This window comes from Amblyraja radiata, chromosome 26, assembly GCF_010909765.2.
Source record: "Amblyraja radiata isolate CabotCenter1 chromosome 26, sAmbRad1.1.pri, whole genome shotgun sequence".
In the NCBI taxonomy this organism is placed as follows: Eukaryota; Metazoa; Chordata; class Chondrichthyes; order Rajiformes; family Rajidae; genus Amblyraja; species Amblyraja radiata.
In genome coordinates, this window is record NC_045981.1 from 27,600,653 (window position 1) to 27,620,617 (window position 19,965).

A 19,965-nucleotide genomic window follows, 5' to 3' on the forward strand; every position below is an offset into this window, starting at 1 on the left:
TAGCTGCCGTTATGAGGCAGCACCTCCTGTAGGTACGCTGGAGTGAGTTTGAGCTCATTAACTGGGCTTGGAAATTGACCGGTTGCTGAACAGAGGAGACAGGAATATTATTAAAAGTATATTTTTGCTTCATGGCCATTCCAGGCACGGTTTTGTGCAGTAAAATAATTGAAAAATTAACCAGTTATGCATAAATTTCTATCTCAAACTGTAAAACAAATTAAAAGTTAGAGGGCGAGCCATAAAATCGTAATAAATATGCATATTGATTAAAAATTCACTGCAGTTTTATAATTAGAATTCATAATAAAGACACATATCATCTTGGTATTGTTCTGCTCTGCAGTGCTTCACAAAGTCCACGTTTTTAGCGACTGTGTTCAAAAGCAATAAATTGACTGTCATTGAGAAAAAGCGAGCCCAGGACTTTGCAGGATACTAATGTTGAACATAACTCTGAGCTAGACTGCTGCACTTCGCCCTCAGCAGTTCCTCGGTAGCTATGAAACATGTCGTACAAGGACTAATCAGTTACCAGATTTTAACGGTTTCCAGAAGCATCTGTCAGACAGTTTCTTCATTCCTCTCGCCTCCCCCCTTCCCCTGGCACCACTTCCCAGTATCCGGCAGCATGTCCACTATCTCAATGCTCATTCCTTCTGGACGAATGGCAGCTGTTCATTCATCTGAGCACTCGCTCAAAGGTGAATCAATGCAAGGCACAATGTGCTGGAGGAACTCAGCGCGTCAGGCAGCATCTGTGAAGGGAATGGACAGATGGCGTTTCAGGTTGCGACCCTTCTTCTGAATCTAATCCAACACTTGCACACATAATGGAGAAACAAAGAACTACAGGTGCCAGTTTATACAAACCCCCCCTTTTCACCAGTGGTCTTGAGATGATAATAGGGAATATTACTCTGACAATTTTCTCGCCATTTTAACCTACCTTTTCTGAACAAGTGCAACAAGTGAGGTACATATTGATACCTGTGTCCTCCTGACCTATTCGACACTTAAAGCAGAGTTTTCTGTAAATTCACTTTGTACTATTAGACCTCAGAGTAATATTCCCTATTATCATAGGGATATATTGATATATGCCTATATTGATCAGTCTATAATAGCGTAAGATTGGTCGGACTGTTATTTTAACCAGTGGCCAAAGCAGGAAAGCCATGGTGGCTCTCTCATTTGATCAATTTAATGGGGCTTGGGAACCCAAAATATTGTAAGATAAAAAAACATAATATTTTATTTCTTGCTTAGCTGTGGTACACAAATAATGTGCATATTCTCCCAGATCTGGTCTTGCCCTGGTACTATAAAGAATCTTTGCAGAATTGTACCCCTGTAGATTTCCAATACGTCACAGATTCCCGCTCCCCCATTTCACCTCTCACTTGACCATTGACTGGCATTAAAATCCTGGCCAACCTTACAGTTCCTCATTCCCACAATGCTTATTTATATCTCCATCCCAAAATCCACAAGCTGAACTGCCCTGGTACACCTATTGTTTCAGCCTGTTCCTGCCCCACTAATCTTCTCTTCAAAATGCCTCCATTTTATCTTGTCCGCTGCCCCCCATTTTGTCCAGTTTCTTCCCACCTCCACCCGGGACAGATCACACACTCTTTCAACTTCCATTTCCTCGCTCCCTGATGCCTCATCTTTACTATGGACGTCTAGTCCCTCTATACCTCCGTCCCCCATCAGGAAGACCTCAGAGTTCTCTGGTTCTTCCTTGAACAGAGACCCAATCAGTTCCCTTCAACTAAGATGCTCTTCCATCTGGTGGGACTTGCCCTCACCCTCAACAAATCATCGTTTGGTTCCTCTCACTTTCTTCGTCAAAGGTGTAGCCATGGGCATTCGCATGGGCCCCAGCCATGCCTGACGTTTTGTTGCTTGTGTCTGAAGAAGGGACCCCAACCTGAAACATCGTCTGTCCATTCCTTCCGCAGATGCCGCCTGACCCATTTAGTTCCCTCAGCTCTTTGTGTTTTGCTAAGGACCCCAGCATCCATGTTTTCTCGTGTGCCCATTAACTTTAGTTTAGTTTACAGATACAGAATGGAACCAGGCCCTTTGGGCTACTGAATCCGCGCCGACCAGTGATCTCCACACACATCCTACACATTAGGGACAATTTACAATTGTACCAAAGCCAATTAACATACAAACCTATAAGACTTTGGAGTGTGGGAGGAAACCAGAGCACCCGAAGAAAACCCACACTGGGTCATGGGAAGAAGGTACAAACTGCGTACAGTCAGCACCCATAGTCAGGATCGAATCCGGGTCTCTGGTGCAGTAAAGCCACAACTCTACCACTGCACCACCGTGCCGTCAACTCTCCTGCATTTGTCTCCAACTTGGATAACTTGCAGTAACCAATGATCCCAGAACTTTCATTTGTGGGAAGAAACTGGAACACATCGAATGAATTTAAGAAGTCACATGGAGAATACTCATACTACACTCAGACAGCACCAGAGGTCGGAGCTGAACCTGCGTTGAGGGAACAGTGGGAGTCGCCTCTACCTGTTGTGCCGCTCCTGTTAAAGTACCAGTCTTCGATGTTTGATTCAAAAAGGAACTGCAGATGCTGGAAGATCGAAGGTACACAAAAATGCTGGAGAAACTCAGCGGGTGCAGCAGGATCTATGGAGCGAAGGAAATAGGCGACGTTTCGGGCCAAAACCCTTCTTCAGACTGATGGGGGATGGGGAGGAGAAGGAAGGAAAAAGGGAGGAGGAGGAGCCCGAAGGCAGGGGGATGGGAGGAGACTAGGGGGACTCTGCCCTTGTTGCGAGTGCGGGGATGGGGAGAGAGAGCAGTGTTGCGGGGTATAGATGAGACCCTGGTGCGAGCCTCATCACACCTCCATCCCCCACCAGGATGGCCTCTAAGCCCTTCCTCGACCAGAGGAGCAACCTATACCCAGCCACTGACACTCTCCTCCGCCTAGCGGAGTTGGTCCTCACCCTCAACAACTTTACGTTTGACTCCTCCCATTTCCTCCAAACACAAGGCGTAGCTATGGGCACACGCATGGGCCCCAGCTACGCCTGCCTCTTTGTCGGGTACGTTGAACAATCCTTGTTCAATACGTATCAGGGCCCCATCCCCGACCTCTACCTCCGTTACATTGACGACTGCTTTGGGGCCACCTCCTGCACCCACACACAACTGACTGACTTCATCCACTTCACCACCAACTTCCATCCGGCACTCCAATACACCTGGACCATTTCCGACACTTCCCTACCATTCCTTAACCTCACCATCTCCATCGCAGGGGACAGACTTCTGACCGACATACACTACAAACCCACTGACTCACATGGCTATCTGGACTACACGTCTTCCCACCCTGCCCCATGTAAAGACTCCATCCCCTACTCCCAATTCCTCCGCCTACGCCGCATCTGTTCCCAGGATGAGACGTTCCAGCCCAGGGCATCGGAAATGTCCTCGTTCTTCAGGGAACGGGGATTCCCTTCCGCCACCATAGATGAGGCTCGCACCAGGGTCTCATCCATACCCCGCAACACTGCTCTCTCTCCCCATCCCCGCACTCGCAACAAGGGCAGAGTCCCCCTAGTCCTCACCTTTCACCCCACCAGCCGGCAAATACAACAAATAATCCTCCGCCATTTCCGCCACCTCCAACGTGACCCCACCACTCGCCACATCTTCCCATCTCCCCCTATGTCTGCCTTCCACAAAGACCGCTCCCTCCGCAACTCCCTTGTCAATTCTTCCCTTCCCTCCCGTACCACCCCCTCCCCGGGCACTTTCCGTTGCAACCGCAAGAAATGCAACACCTGTCCCTTCACCTCCCCCCTCGACTCCATTCAAGGACCCAAGCAGTCGTTCCAGGTGCGACAAAGGTTCACCTGTATCTCCTCCAACCTCATCTACTGCATCCGCTGTTCTAGATGTCAGCTGATTTACATCGGGGAGACTAAGCGGTGGTTGGGCGATCGTTTCGCCGAACACCTCCGCTCAGTCCGCAATAACCTACCTGAACTCCCGGTGGCTCAGCACTTCAACTCCCCCTCCCATTCCCAATCCGACCTCTCTGTCCTGGGTCTCCTCCATTGCCAGAGTGAGCAACACCGGAAATTGGAGGAACAGCACCTCATATTCCGCCTGGGTTGCTTGCGTCCGAGTGGCATGAACATTGAATTCTCCCAATTTTGCTAGCCCTTGCTGTCTCCTCCCCTTCCTTAACCCTCGAGCTGTCTCCTCCCATCCCCCCGCCCTCGGGCTCCTCCTCCTCCCTTTTTCCTTCCTTCTCCCCCCCACCCCCCATCAGTCTGAAGAAGGGTTTCGGCCCGAAACGTCGCCTATTTCCTTCGCTCCATAGATGCTGCTGCACCCGCTGAGTTTCTCCAGCATTTTTGTGTACCTTCGATGTTTGATTGTTGCATGCATTGGCGATGGAACAATTACATTCTAAATTGCTGCAGCTTTACAGGACAGTAAATACAATAACACAGAGATAAATATATAATAATTACAAATACAATAAATTACTAACCTTAATACCAGGTAACCTTAATAGAGCAAAACTGAAGTTGGCAGTACAACCAACAGTCCACAGAAGATCATAGTTGTTGAGGTTAGTGTTGGGCAGAGTTAAGAGCCTGATGGTTGCTGGGCAGAAGCTGTTCTTGAACCTGGTGGTCACGGTTTTCAGGCTCCTGTACCACCTTCTATAATAGTGAAATGGGAGGGTGTCCAAGGTGGTGTGGGTCTTTAATGATGTGGGCTGCCTTAGTGAGGCAGCACCTCCATTAGATCCCTTCGATGGTGGGGAGGTCAGTACCTGCGATGGACTGGGCAGTGTCTACCACTCTCTGTAGCCTCCTTCGTCCCTGGGCATTCATGATGTCCATGTCTTTTGAAACGATAATTTTGGTCTTGCAACTGTTTCAACTAATGTTGACATTCATCTCCACGCTTTTTATAAGAAAATATTTGGTGCTTTGCCCACATAACTCAATTGTTATTTCCCTGGGCTACTGCTGCGAATTCTGTGTTTCATTTATTCAGTTTCCTTTCATTCCAATGTCATTGTTTCATTCAGTCAATTCTAAATTCCAGCAAGATTAAATTGAATCTGTTCAATTTAATGCAGCTTAAATAAACAGCAAGAGAAATGGACTGTGAATTTGAAAGATACCAAATTGGCTAACTTTGAGACAAGAATATGTTCCAGTCCGATCATTAATGGGGTCGATGTATGACTAATCCTGTTCAGCCTGTCTCTGTTTAATCCTTGCAACTAGACGGAAATCTCATGCTCCAGTAAATTCCCTTCAGATTTTTTTGAAAATTAAGTTTATTTTTTGCCTTTGCTTATTACTAATTACCAGGAAATATATAAAGGTTATTGATTTAATTAACATTTTAAAAAGAATCAAAGACCATGTTTACATCAAAGTGAACACTAAAGCATTGACAAAAGAAAGTAAAGAAATTATTTCCAGCGAACAATAAAAGAGTGAAAAAATTAAGAGGAAGTTTCAAGGAATAAAATAATGAAGCCAAGCAGGTAGTCAAGAAGTGAAGGGCCATGTTATTAATCAACATTGATTACTAGCCGAGCAGTTTATATTTTGCCCAATATTTATATTTTTTATAAATATTCGTCAATCTCCATGTTCTTCCTCATTCTATAAGAATTATAAAATGCAAATTTAATTCAAAATAGATGCACAAGAATTTATTGTTTTTAAAACCCACCAAAACAAAATGCCTGACTTGCTAACTTACTAACTTTAGTTTGGAGACAAAGCATGGAAACACTTTCTTCGGCCCACCGAGTTCACACCGACTGTCGATCAACCATTTATACAAATTCTATATTATCCTTCTTTCTCGTCCACTCTTGACTCAATAAGGGCAATTTACTGAGGCCACTTAACCTACAAACCCGCATGTCTTTGCGATGTGGGAGGAAACCGGATCTGGAGGAAATCCACGTGACCACAGGGAGAACATGCAAACTACATACAGACAGCACCTGAGGTCAGGATTGATTCCGGATCTCTAACGCTGTGAGGCAGTGGCACTACCCGCTGCACCAATATGCCGTACTGTGCCATTTTAGCACTCAAACAACTACAAGTCCCACATTACAGCCTCTGCACTGGGGTTAAGACAGGATTATTGGTGACCTCGTGCTCTTTGACATCGCATTTTAGAATAATTATAGATTCTGAATATCGACCAAACCTGCCTGTGATGGAATAGACATCATTGTAATGTTAGAATTAGCTAATCCGTACCACAATTAAATGTTGCTTTTATTCAACCAGCAGGAAAGACACATTTGCACACATTTCTAATTAATGGGAAGTGTTATCCAGAATACATAAAACTCGGTTTAATCATCTCAAGGCTTTCAGTCACAGACATACTGCTGAGAAGCTTGGTTTAAATGTTTAGTGAATTATTTACTGTCTTTCTAGAATATCCCAGACTCCAACTACATTGAAAAAAATCTTATTTTTAAATGCACATTATACAACTCTTTTATATAATTCATTCTATCTTCACTCTGATTAGCTTTGATGTTAATTCTTTAGCTAGCATGTATTGAAACTGACAGGATGTGTACCAGCAAGATGGGGATAGTAATATCTACAACTTCTACAAAGAGCTTCCAGTGGGAATAAGATGGAATTTGAATGGTAGATTGTGAAATAGGCACCCACGGCTCCACTGTTAAACCAGCAAGGCTTCAAGTTTAGCCACCTTAATCCTTTCCTTGTCAGAACTGTTGAGCTCCATTTATATCGTATCTTATCTTGTCAGTCTTGGGAGGGTTTTCAATCATTTGTGTTTTAAGATGATTTTGGGTTTCGACTCGAAACGTTGCCTATTTCCTTCGCTCCATAGATGCTGCTGAGTTTCTCCAGCATGTTTGTCTATCTTAGCTTTCAGTTCTGTCCAAAGAATTATTTTATAAAATGCTGAATTTTAATTGGATTAATATTCTTCCACTCACAGTAATAATAGTTTCTATTTCCAATGCACACAGTCAACTGCAGTAATGAACTTTGACTACCAATATACCGGAGTTTTAATAATAAATAATAATAATAATTTTATTTGTATAGCATGTTTAAAAACAACTCACGTTGACCAAAGTGCTTCACATCAGTGCAGGTACTAATTTGATACATACAATGGTAGACAGATCTAACAATATATACATAAACTGTTTACCTGGAGGTACCTGGAGGTAGAATGGTTGGTTAGAAGATTTTTGATATGGAAGGGGGGGGCAAGTTTGTGCTTTCTCTTTTGTGGTAGGATTGAAAAATCACAGTATTTGTGCAAAATGCTGAAATATACACTTGAAATGTGTATTCAAGTGTGTATTCATAAGTGAAAGGTTTATACTCATTAACGACCTCGCATGTGCATAGCTGATTTTTCCATGTGAGAACTTGTGGTGAGAAGCACTGAGCATCATGGCCTCAGCATCATGAACAAGGTCCACCACAGAACCGCTGGAATATAATCAGCTATGTCCCCAAACAAAAGTTGTGAAAGTGTAAAGAAAAGTTTAAAATTATTCCAACTTAAACTGATTCTGAAATAAAAACGGATTTTTGGATCTGTCAGTGTGGAGTTTACACGTGTGACCACTCGGATTTCCTCCGGATGCTCCGGTTTCCGCCCACATCCCAAAGACGTGCAGGTTTGTAGGTTAATTGGCCTCTTTAATTTGCCCCTAATATTTAGTGAGTGGATGAGAAAGTGGGATAACATAGAACTAGTGTGAACATGGTGGGCGCAGACTCAGTGGGCCGAAGGGGCTGTTTGCATGCTCTATCTCTAAATTAAACCTATCGTTGCAACATGCATAACTCTTCTAAGTTGCTCTTCAGCGGCGTCATCAACGATCCCTCCTACACAAGGTCAGAAGAAGCATTGTTTCCTTGTGATCACAATATTTTCAATTCAATTTGGAACTCTTCAACTGAAGAAGGGTCTTGACCCAAAACATCACCAATTTATGTTCTCCAGAGATGCTGCCTGACCTGCTAAGCTACTTCAGTCCTTTTGTGTATTAACCAGTATCTGCAGTTCCTTGTTCCTGCCTACATCAGTGTCAGGACAACACTTGAGTTAGGAAGTAATGTTCACAAGCACAGGTGCAAGGCAATGACCATATCCTGGTAGTGGTTTATTACTGTCATGTACTGAGATACTGTGAAAAGCTATGTTTGCATGCGATCCAGTCAGATGATTCTACACATGAGTACCATCAAGCCATACACATGTACAACTGGTAGTGCAAAGAGAAGAATACCAGAATAATGTGTGATAAGTGTTATAGCATTACAGTAACAGAGTAAGTGCAGGTAAAAAAAAGTATAAGTGGTAGGTTGGAAAATCGGGTCTACACCCTTACCTTATTTTTTTTTTTTTTTTTTTTTTTTGTTATTTTTTTTTAAATTCTATTAATTTCTTTTTTATCAAAAATATTTATTCAAATATTAAAATTGTATTTACAATACAATAAAACAAAACACCACCATAATACAAGATGAACAAATATGCTAAGCAACTGCTAAACAACTATATTACAATACTTGTCAAGGATACATTCAACCCCCCTCGGTGCCCAGCGGTCGCGGAACTCCCTCAGGGTGCCCGTAGACAGGGCGTATTCCCTTTCCATCCGCACCCGGGCACGGACGTGACCCCGGAAAAGGGGCAGGCAGCCGGCTCGGGTAGAGCCCTCCACTGTCTGGCGCCTTGACTCACGGATGGCCAGCTTGGCCAGGCCCAGGAGCAACCCAACCAGGACATCTTCAGCCCTACCCTCTCCCCTACGCACAGGGTGTCCAAAGATGAGGATGGTGGGTGAGAAATGCAGCCAGAAGGCAAGGAGCAGCCCCTTTAGGTATTGAAACAGTGGCTGCAGCCTCACGCACTCCATGTACACGTGGTACACCATATAACCATATATAACCATATAACAATTACAGCACGGAAACAGGCCATCTCGACCCCTCTAGTCCGTGCCGAACACATAGTCTCCCCTAGTCCCATATACCTGCGCTCAGACCATAACCCTCCATTCCTTTCCCATCCATATAACTATCCAATTTATTTTTAAATGATAAAAACGAACCTGCCTCCACCACCTTCACTGGAAGCTCATTCCACACAGCTACCACTCTCTGAGTAAAGAAGTTCCCCCTCATGTTACCCCTAAACTTCAGTCCCTTAATTCTCAAGTCATGTCCCCTTGTTTGAATCTTCCCTACTCTCAGTGGGAAAAGCTTTTCCACGTCAACTCTGTCTATCCCTCTCATCATTTTAAAAACCTCTATCAAGTCCCCCCTTAACCTTCTGCGCTCCAAAGAATAAAGCCCTAACTTGTTCAACCTTTCTCTGTAACTTAGTTGCTGAAACCCAGGCAACATTCTAGTAAATCTCCTCTGTACTCTCTCTATTTTGTTGACATCCTTCCTATAATTAGGCGACCAAAATTGTACACCATACTCCAGAATTGGCCTCACCAATGCCTTGTACAATTTTAACATTACATCCCAACTTCTATACTCAATGCTCTGATTTATAAAGGCCAGCACACCAAAAGCTTTCTTTACCACCCTATCTACATGAGATTCCACTTTCATGGAACTGTGCACAGTTATTCCCAGATCCCTCTGTTCACCTACATTCTTCAATTCCCTACCATTTACCATGTACGTCCTATTTTGATTTGTCCTGCCAAGATGTAGCACCTCACACTTATCAGCATTAAACTCCATCTGCCATCTTTCAGCCCACTCTTCCAACTGGCATAAATCTCTCTGTAGACTTTGAAACTCTTCTTCATTACCCGCAACCCCACCTATCTTAGTATCATCTGCATACTTACTAATCCAATTTACCACACCATCGTCCAGATCATTGATGTACATGACAAACAACAGTGGACCCAACACAGATCCCTGTGGCACCCCACTCGTCACTGGCCTCCAACCTGACAAACAACCATCCACCATTACTCTCTGGCATCTCCCATTCAGCCACTGTTGAATCCATCTTGCTACTCCACCATTAATACCCAACCATTGAACCTTCTTAACCAACCTTCCATGAGGAACCTTGTCAAAGGCCTTACTGAAGTCCATATACACAACATCCACTGCTTTACCCTCATCAATTTCCCGAGTAACATCTTCAAAAAATTCAAGAAGATTAGTTAAACATGACCTTCCAGGCACAAATCCATGTTGACTGTTCCTAATCAGACCCTGTTTATCCAGATGCTTATATATATTATCTCTAAGTATTCTTTCCATTAATTTGCCCACCACTGACGTCAAACTAATAGGTCTATAATTGCTAGGTTTACTCTTAGACCCCTTTTTAAACAATGGAACAACATGCGCAGTACGCCAATCCTCCGGCACTATTCCCGTTTCTAATGACATTTGAAATATTTCTGCCATAGCCCCTGCTATTTCTACACTAACTTCCCTCAATGTCCTAGGGAATATCCTGTCCGGACCTGGAGACTTATCCACTTTTATATTTCTCAAAAGTGTCAGTACTTCCTCTTCTTTGATCCTCATAGTTTCCATAGCTACTCTACTTGTTTCCCTTACCTCACATAATTCAATATCCTTCTCCTTGGTGAATACCGAAGAAAAGAAACTGTTCAATATCTCCCCCATCTCTTTTGGCTCTGCAGATAGTTGGCCACTCTGACTCTCTAATGGACCAATTTTATCCCTCATTATCCTTTTGCTATTAATATAGCGGTAGAAACCCTTCGGATTTACTTTTACCTTACTTGCCAAAGCAACCTCATATCTTCTTTTAGCTTTTCTAATTTCTTTCTTAAGATTCTTTTTACATTCTTTATACTCCTCAAGCACCTCATTTACTCCATGCTGCCTATAACTATTGTAGATATCCCTCTTTTTCCGAACCAAGTGTCCAATTTCCCTTGAAAACCATGGCTCTTTACAATTTTTACGATTTCCTTTCAACCGAACAGGGACATAAAGATTCTGTACTCTTAAAATTTCACCTTTGAATGTACTCCATTTCTCTTCCACATCTTTCCCATAAAACAAACTGTCCCAATTTACTCCTTTTAAATCCTTTCGCATCTCCTCAAAGTTAGCCTTTCTCCAATCACAGACTCTTCCAGCCCGCAACAGTGGCAGGCGGCTGGCGAGTCTGTGAACCGCGAGAGAAACAGGTTGCAGGGAACACCTCTATGCAGTACCCTCCACCCCAGGTCCCCAATGTAGAGGGGGAGAATCCCTGCGTAGAGGGACCCCCACCGGGGGCCCCCCTCGCGACCGGAAGGCAACACCGACCGCCACTTGGTGTCCGGATGGTGGACCAGGGCGAGGAAGTGCAGGGTGTGGAGGAGGAGCCTGTACAGGACACGCCTCCCTGCGTCTCGGAGGGAGACGAAGGGTGTCGTGGAAAGGCGGCTCAAATTGTGTGGGACCGGCTCCCGGGATGGATTACGGCGCCTTGGTCCGATGAGTACTTCCGGCTGAGCGGGGGCTTGCTCAACCACCAGTACTCCACACGTTTGAGCCCCCCGGTCACCCGATGGGGCGGGACAGGGACCGGCTGCTCTCAAGCCCGGGCCGTCACCCTCCGCCGGTGGAGGTGGGGCCTGGTCAACGGCAACCAGGTTCCAGACTCTCAACAAGTCCCTGTAGAACACCCTTACCTTATGGGAGGACTGTTCAGTAGTCTGTTGATGGCTGTTCCCAAATCTGGTGGCACCTGCCTACCTGTGTATAGATCATGGTTGGGATTTACTTCCTGATTCCAAAGCCTTTCTATAGCCTGTCATTAACAGGAGAGGAGTGCGAATGGATAAATGCAACACTGAAGAATTTTGACATCATCCAGTGTAAAAAAGCTTGATAGATTTGTCTTCCATCCACCATCTAAAGACAAGACTGAGTCAAGAATGTTTAATTGTCATATGTGCAGTCAACAGAAACATTTTTATGGATTACATGAACACGCTGCAGGAGGTGGTGGTTGAAGCAGGAACGTTAGTGGCATTGAGAGGACTTTTGGATGTGCACATGGATATGGAGGGATATGGGTTATGATGAGCTGGATAAGTGACGATCTTGGCATCCTTCTCGGCACGGACAATGTGGGCTGATGGGCCTGTTCCTGTACTGTTTTATGTTCCTATAGACTTTAGAGATAGTGTAGAAACAGGTCCTTCAGCCCACCGAGTACACTAACACTATCCTACACACTAGGGACAATTTTATAACTTACCAAAGCCAATTAACCTACAAACCTGTAGGTCTTTGGTGCGTGGGACGAAACCAAAGCACCTGAGTGTTGACCACAGAGAAGGTAGGGGAGATCATTGTTCAGCATCTGAACACAAATGTTACTGAGCAGTAGTCTGTAACTCAACATAAAATTGTTCTGTATTCTCCATTCAGATAAGATAGCGTATTGAAGCAGACACACGGATAACTCATGCGGAAAATGTAAAATCTAATTGAGTGTGTTGTTGTGTAATTGGGGGTACTGATAAAATATCAAGAGCACAGTTTTACTCTGCACTATCTGTCCCAGAGAACAATTAATTATGCAACCTCTCATCATTGTATGCCTTAATAATTCAACCAAAGTAATTTAGAAGGCAAATAAATAGAAGTGGAATGGTCAAGTGGCCGTGAAGCATCTCGAATCAATGAAAGCAGTAACTGTTTAAGTGAGTTGATGGCAGTGGAGATAATTGAGCAGAGGGACCAGTGGGGGGGATAATTGACAATGAAACAAAAGGAAGGTGGCAGAATATTTTAACGAAGGAAATTATGAGCAGGGATGTAGTGCTGAAAAGGAGAATGGAAATATGGTCAGAGTTACCACCTACCTCATTGGAGACCCTCGGACTATCTTTAATCGGATTTTAGATTCAGATTCAGATTCAACTTTAATTGTCATTGTCAGTGTACAGTACAGAGACAACGAAATGCAGTTAGCTTCTCCCTGGAAGAGCGACATAGAATATGATTTCAATAAATAAATCTATTTACATGTATACAGACATAGTGTTTTTCCTGTGGGAGGAGTGTCCGGGGGGGGGGGGGGGGGGGGGTGATTGGCAGTCACCGAGGTACATTGTTGAGTAGAGTGACAGTAGTGTTTACTGCGCTTTATCATGCACTAAACATTATTCCCTTTATCCTATATCTGTACACTGTGGACGGTTTGATTGTAATCATGTGTGGTCTTTCCGTTGACTTTCAGTTTCACTGTTCCTCGGTACACCTGACAATTAACTAAACTAAACTAAACATTCCAAAGTCAGTTGAATAAATATTTGATAAATTAGTAATGCTGTGGAGAATGTTCAGGGTAGTGCAAGCTGTGGAGCAGTTAGATCACAAACCTGATGCAGGTTGGATGGGGTAAAAGGCCTTATGTTGTGCAATGGCCAGTCACATACAGATTCACCAAGCACCAATCCCCGGCTGAATCATACAGTCCTGGACGATTCTACGTGTGTTTACAGGCCCAGATGCTGGCGGGAGCCTGGTGACTGACTGATTCAGCTCCATCGCTGTACCTTTTCCCTACTTATTGGCAGGGTCTGGGCCTCATGGATAAGACCAGTCCTTGGTGCAGTGCAGGCAGTAGTAGTGGTGGTGGTGGTGACCCCTGCCCAGGTTGGCTGCAGCCCTTCAGGTTAAGGCCCTTGGGGCCATTGGGCAGTGAGTTCCAGGTTTTTAACCATCAATATTGAAGGAATGATAATAGATTTCTAAGTCAAGATAATGTGCAACTTCGAGGGGAAACTGCAGGTGATGGTAATCTCAGTTCCCTGCTGCCCTTGTTTTTGTGTGATCGTGTGATATTCTGTGTTTTTTAGTTATTTTCTGCAATCTTTTTAATTCTTTAGTAAAGGACAAAGTGCTGGAGTAACTCAGCGGGTCAGACAGCATCCCTGGGGGACATTTAATAGGTGACATTTTAGGTTGGGGCCCTCTTTACTTCCATTGTAATGGTTTTTTAATTGTCCATGAACGTAAGATGTTTAATTGAACATGAATGTAAGACATTTAAAAACCATGAGCTGCACCACCTCCAGTTTACCAGCTGCGAATCGCCAGAGTAGTTCCAGGCAGGATCTCACCCACCGCAGTACATTCATGATGTTGGCTGGGCTGGGGGGTTTGGAGACGGACTCTCTGCGTCCAGACAAAGTGAGGGCATGTGTGGACTACCGCAGTGGATCAGGTCTTACTGGTCCTGGTTATCATCAGCATGGGTAGATACAATGTCACCATGGAGTCATTCAGCATGGAAACAGGCTCTTCAGCCCAGCTTATCTGTGCTGACCAAGATGCCCCATCTGATCCAGACCCATTTGGCCCACATCCCTCTAAACCTGTCCTATCCATGTACCTGTCCAAGTGTCTTAAGGGGTCGAAGGTTCTGGGGAGAAGGCAGGAGAATGGGGTTGAAAGGGAAACATAGATCAGCCATAATAGAATGATGGAACAGACACGATGGGCTAAAGGGGCCTAATTTACCTACTATGTGTCATGCTCTTTTAAATGTTGTTATTGTACCTGTCTCAACAACCTCCTCTGGCAGCTCGTTGCTTATACCTATCACTCTCTATGTGAAAAAGTTACCCCTCATGTTTGTACGAAATCTTGGTCCACTCACCTTCAATAGTATATCTTACCATATTCATCTTTTGATACAACAAGTATTATATCTTTCAAAGCTTGTTTTTGTTCCCCCAACCCTGGGGAAAAGTGATTGCAGGGGGGGGCAGTTCTGCTGTGCCCACTGTTGTCTGATGACACTTCTTTCCCCAGAGACGGTGGGAAGAGTGATTCTCTGCTGTGCTCAGTGCTGGCATCAGTAATTCTGAGCTCAAATCAGGACTTCAGCATCTCAGTGAAGTAAAACATGATGTCAGGTCAGGTTTTAGTTTGCTGCTCCTTGCCATTCAGCAATCTATTTAAAAAGTGCAGGACAATGACACAGGCATGTGCAATGGATGAAATGGAGAAGTCTTGTTGAGACGATTACCTTGAAAGCATTATCCAGGTTTTTCCCATGGCAGTCAGTGTAGTTTCCTGGAATATTGCCAGTGTTTTTGGATGTATCACCATGCCTCAGGTCAGGGACTCCAAGATGTAAAAGTCTTCGTTAAATGACTCGCCATTCTTGGAGAGGATAAATACTGGAGTAAAGTCTTCCCAGTGGGCTAAAGCAAGCTGCACATTATTAAATAAATTGGCAGCAGTATCTAGTGCACAAAGCTGAAGCCACAACCTGCTGGGAATTGGATAGAAACTTGCTGACCTGGAAATGAAAATCCTGCTTAGAACTGTATGATCCTCGAGTGTGTTTTCGTAAAGACGTGCACCCAATGTTTTGGAGAAGTATACCAAATTCCAACAGCAATGTTATATTTTACACCTGTCATCTTCCATTTGGGTGATCACGTTTTATACGGCATTGAACTTTGTTATCTCACATTTTGATTTGTTCAACTATAACTACATGAACAAAATAATTGCTGTCCCTATATTAATGCCCTGTCTTTCATGGAGAAGTGAAGATTAATTTGAAAATTTAATTGCTTGCGGTGTTCAAAATACCAGCAACCCTGATGTATAACATCTGTTTAACAACCACAGCAGCCGGTGTACACTGTTGACACTGTTTAAAATGGCTGCAATTCCTTTTACCCAGATAGAAAATTGTGGTTTAGAGACATCGTATGTAAAGACATAATTCAGGTGCACTTAATGCATGTGAGTTAGCTGATAAGGAATTCCATGTAATGGGGAAGAGGGCAACATGATTGAAATATTAATTGATGCCACTTGTCTGATAAATATACTTGATTGTGGACTTTGATGCGGGAATGGACACTATTTATATTCCGGTGGTTATGGTGATGTTAAAGGACTTAATGATAAGGAACCCTTTCATTGATTAAGGTCTTGGCAAGGTAAGGCCAAGGAAAACTGCAGACATTGAGGATGATAGAAAGATCATCATGAATCTGTCCTTGTATCTGCAATGAAGATGGCCTTTAATGTTGGAGCCTGATCATTGTCATCCTGGATTATTATTGCAGGGACTCTTCAGAATATTGTCCTCAGGATTTGCTTCATCGAACACCATTTCTGCCCAAAATAGCAGGAAGATTCTGTTGATTGTTCATTCAGTAGAGTTCTATTCATAGCTCATATAATGAGGAAGTCGTCCAGTTCATCTGACAGCAGGAGTTACAATATATCCAACCGGGACACTGGTGGGTAGCAAGTTAATGTCACCAAAGAGTAGGCTCTGACCGTGTCAAATGGCGAAAGATACATTACATTGAAAAAAGGTGCTGGAATAACTCAACAGGTCAGGCAACATCTCTGAAAGGTTCTGATCTTTTTATTTTAGAGATACAGCATGAAAACACGGCCTTCAGCCCACCGAGTCTGCTCCGACCAGCGATCACCCCTTACATTCGCAATATCCTACACACTAGGGACAATATTTCATCATTTTTACCGTAGCTAGTTAACCTATGAGCCTGTACATCTTTTGAGTGTGAGAGGAAACCAGAGCACCCGAAGAAAACCCACACTGGTCACGAGGAGAATCTACAAACTCCGTACATACAGTGCCCGCAGTCAGGATCGAACTTGAGCCTCTAGTGCTGTAAGGTAGCAACTCTACTGCTGCACCACTATACTGACCTGAAACGTCACCTATCCATGTTCTCGAGGGACGTTGCCGGCCGTGTTACCCCAGCACTGTCTTTTTTTGTAAACCAGCATCTACAGCTCCCTATTTCTACATCAATTAAACTGAATTAAAAAGTAGACAATTGCAGAGATTGTGGGCGACAGCAATTTGTCAGTTGTCAGATGGTGGACAATTTCCACCAATTGACTACAAAAGCAGGGAGAGCCTGCATGTCCTGTGGTTAGTGGATCACCTAACCTCAAATTCTCTGAACCATTTCCGTGATCCGAGTCGCCCTGTGATGGATCGTTCCTCACCGGCCTGGCCACAGTAAAGAAGCGCGCTCCAAACAGAGAGTGTGCAGAAAGAGAATGGTTCTACTTATCTGCCGTCTCTCATACTCTCAGGGTACCCATTTACAGCAAATAATGTTATATTGCAGTGCAGAAAAGTGGTCAAAACAATGTCCAGATTATTTTTATCCAAGCTCATGTTAGACCCAGTCAGCCAGCTCTCCTTAGATCCCATGCGATCATAACAGTGCCGCAGCAGTAGAGCTTCTGCCTCACAGCACCAGAGACCTGGGTTCAATCCTGACCTCGGGTGCTGCTGTATGGCGTTTGCATGTTCTCCCTGTGACTGTGTGGTGTTCCTCCAGGTGCTCCGGTTTCCTCCCACATCCCAAAGACGTGCGGGTTTGTAGGATAAGTCCTCCTCTGTGAATTGACCTTGGTGTGAATGATAGAACTAGTGTGAACAGGTGATAACTAGTCGGTGTGAAGTCAGTGGGCTGAAGGCACTGGTTCCAAGCTGTGTCTCTAAAACTAACACTAAAATAAATCTCAGTTATATTATAGATTTGGGGAGAACATGTAGTGAGAACTGTGTAATGCCTCACAGCATAGATCCTAGACTGAGACTGCTGAAGTTTATACTGATAAAAATGCCTATAAACAAATTCCTTTACAAGGAATTCTGCCATAATAATTTGGAGTAAACAGTCATGCTTAGACGGTTATGGCATTTCATAATTTTATGTTGTCAGACATTACATGATCAGTCATTTAACACATATGTGGACAGGTACATGGATGGGAAAGGTTGGGAGGGTTATGGGCCAAACGTAGGCAAGTGGGACTAGGGAAGATGTGACATTTGGTCAGCATGGGCAAGTTGGGCCGAATGGCCTATTTCTGTGCTGTATGGCTCGATTACTCTATTTTGATTGACAGTAAAAAAATTGAAACACAGTTTTTCTAAAGCTGCAACTGGTATTTCTATATTACGAGCATGTCCTTTTCAGAAACGTGTTTGGATCTGCTCTCTGACATTTATTTGTGCAGAAAGGAACTGCAGATGCTGGTTTATTGTGAAGATAGACACAATTGCTGGAGTAAATCATCGGGTCAGGCAGCATCTCTGGAGAAAAAGGATGAGTGACGTTTCGGGTCAGAACCCTTCTTGAAATTGAAAGTGTAGGGGAGGGAACTGTAGGTAGGAAAAGGCCAGAACAAACCCAGACTGACGATTATTGTATTGGTTTCAAACATGGATTTGCATGGCACATGTTTGAACGGTGTAAATGTCAATTGAGGGGGGTTGGTTAAAGATATCTGTGATTTATTTGACCATCCTAGTCCTTATTAAATTATGAAAATTGTCACAATGTTCTTGGCATCTATTGGGTAGCTTTGCACTTAATACAGCCACAAAGCTGGAAGCAATTATAAAATCAATCATTGAGGCTATATTGGCATTAACAGATGATTTAACGTTTCCCCAGAGTTTACATATTCATCTTACACAGGTCTTTATTCTTTATTGACTTCTGCAACAAGCAAGAAGAACAGTCCAATTACTTTAGCTTATTGTTAATGTTCTTTTTCTGTAGCCATATAACCTTGTGTCACTATTGTGAGTTAACTAGTTATTAAATATTGTTGAACATGTACTGCTCACATCTACAGACTATAATGTGCCTTTTCATGTTTAACGGCTTGCTGAGTAATGTTGTACAGTTTTTTTCTGTTTGTGTCATTGCCTCTTGCCACCATGTCACTGTCTCCAGAAACTGGAACCATATAACCATATAACCATATAACAATTACAGCACGGAAACAGGCCATCTCGACCCTTCTAGTCCGTGCTGAACACGTATTCTCCCCTAGTCCCATATACCTGCGTTCAGACCATAACCCTCCATTCCTTTCCCGTCCATATAACTATCCAATTTATTTTTAAATGATAAAAACGAACCTGCCTCCACCACCTTCACTGGAAGCTCATTCCACACAGCCACCACTCTCTGAGTAAAGAAGTTCCCCCTCATGTTACCCCTAAACTTCTGTCCCTTAATTCTCAAGTCATGTCCCCTTGTTTGAATCTTCCCTACTCTCAGTGGGAAAAGCTTATCCACGTCAACTCTATCTATCCCTCTCATCATTTTAAAGACCTCTATCAAGTCCCCCCTTAACCTTCTGCGCTCCAAAGAATAAAGCCCTAAGTTGTTCAACCTTTCTCTGTAACTTAGTTGCTGAAACCCAGGCAACATTCTAGTAAATCTCTTCTGTACTCTCTCTATTTTGTTGACATCCTTCCTATAATTAGGCGACCAAAATTGTACACCATACTCCAAAATTGGCCTCACCAATGCCTTGTACAATTTTAACATTACATCCCAACTTCTATACTCAACATCCCAACTTCTATACTCAGTTGTGCATATGATGCTAATTCCTCTACCTGCCTCAATAACACTATCAATAACAACTAACAGTTGCTACTAATTAATATTATTTCCAGTGTGATGTACACACAACCAAAACCATTGAGATATTGTGCTGTAAATTAGTTACCCACTCATTTATTCTGAAGAAGGGTCTCAATCCAAAACGTCACTTATTCCTTTTCTCCAGAAACACTGCCTGACTCGCTGAGTTACTCCAGCATTTTATATCTATCTTTCATTTATTCCTCAAGTTCCCTTGATGGTGAAAAACAAAAGTGTGCTTCAAAAATGCTCTTAAAACTGGAACACTAGCTTATAGTCTTGTTTTCTTTCCCCTCACTGCTCCACTGCCTCTGACAGTCGACAATACCAACAGGGGTCACCCAGTCTCTGCATCTCCATGCCTTTGCAAGTATCTCCATGGCTTTCCCCACCCCTTCCCTTCTCTGCAATTTAAAACGTCAGAT

General features: G+C 43.6%; 1 protein-coding gene across 3 annotated transcripts in view; it reads left to right on the plus strand.

Moving 5' to 3' along the window:
- Positions 1-19,965, plus strand: part of sdk2 (sidekick cell adhesion molecule 2) — a 659,639-nt gene that overhangs the window by 179,899 nt on the left and 459,775 nt on the right. The window lies entirely within an intron of this gene.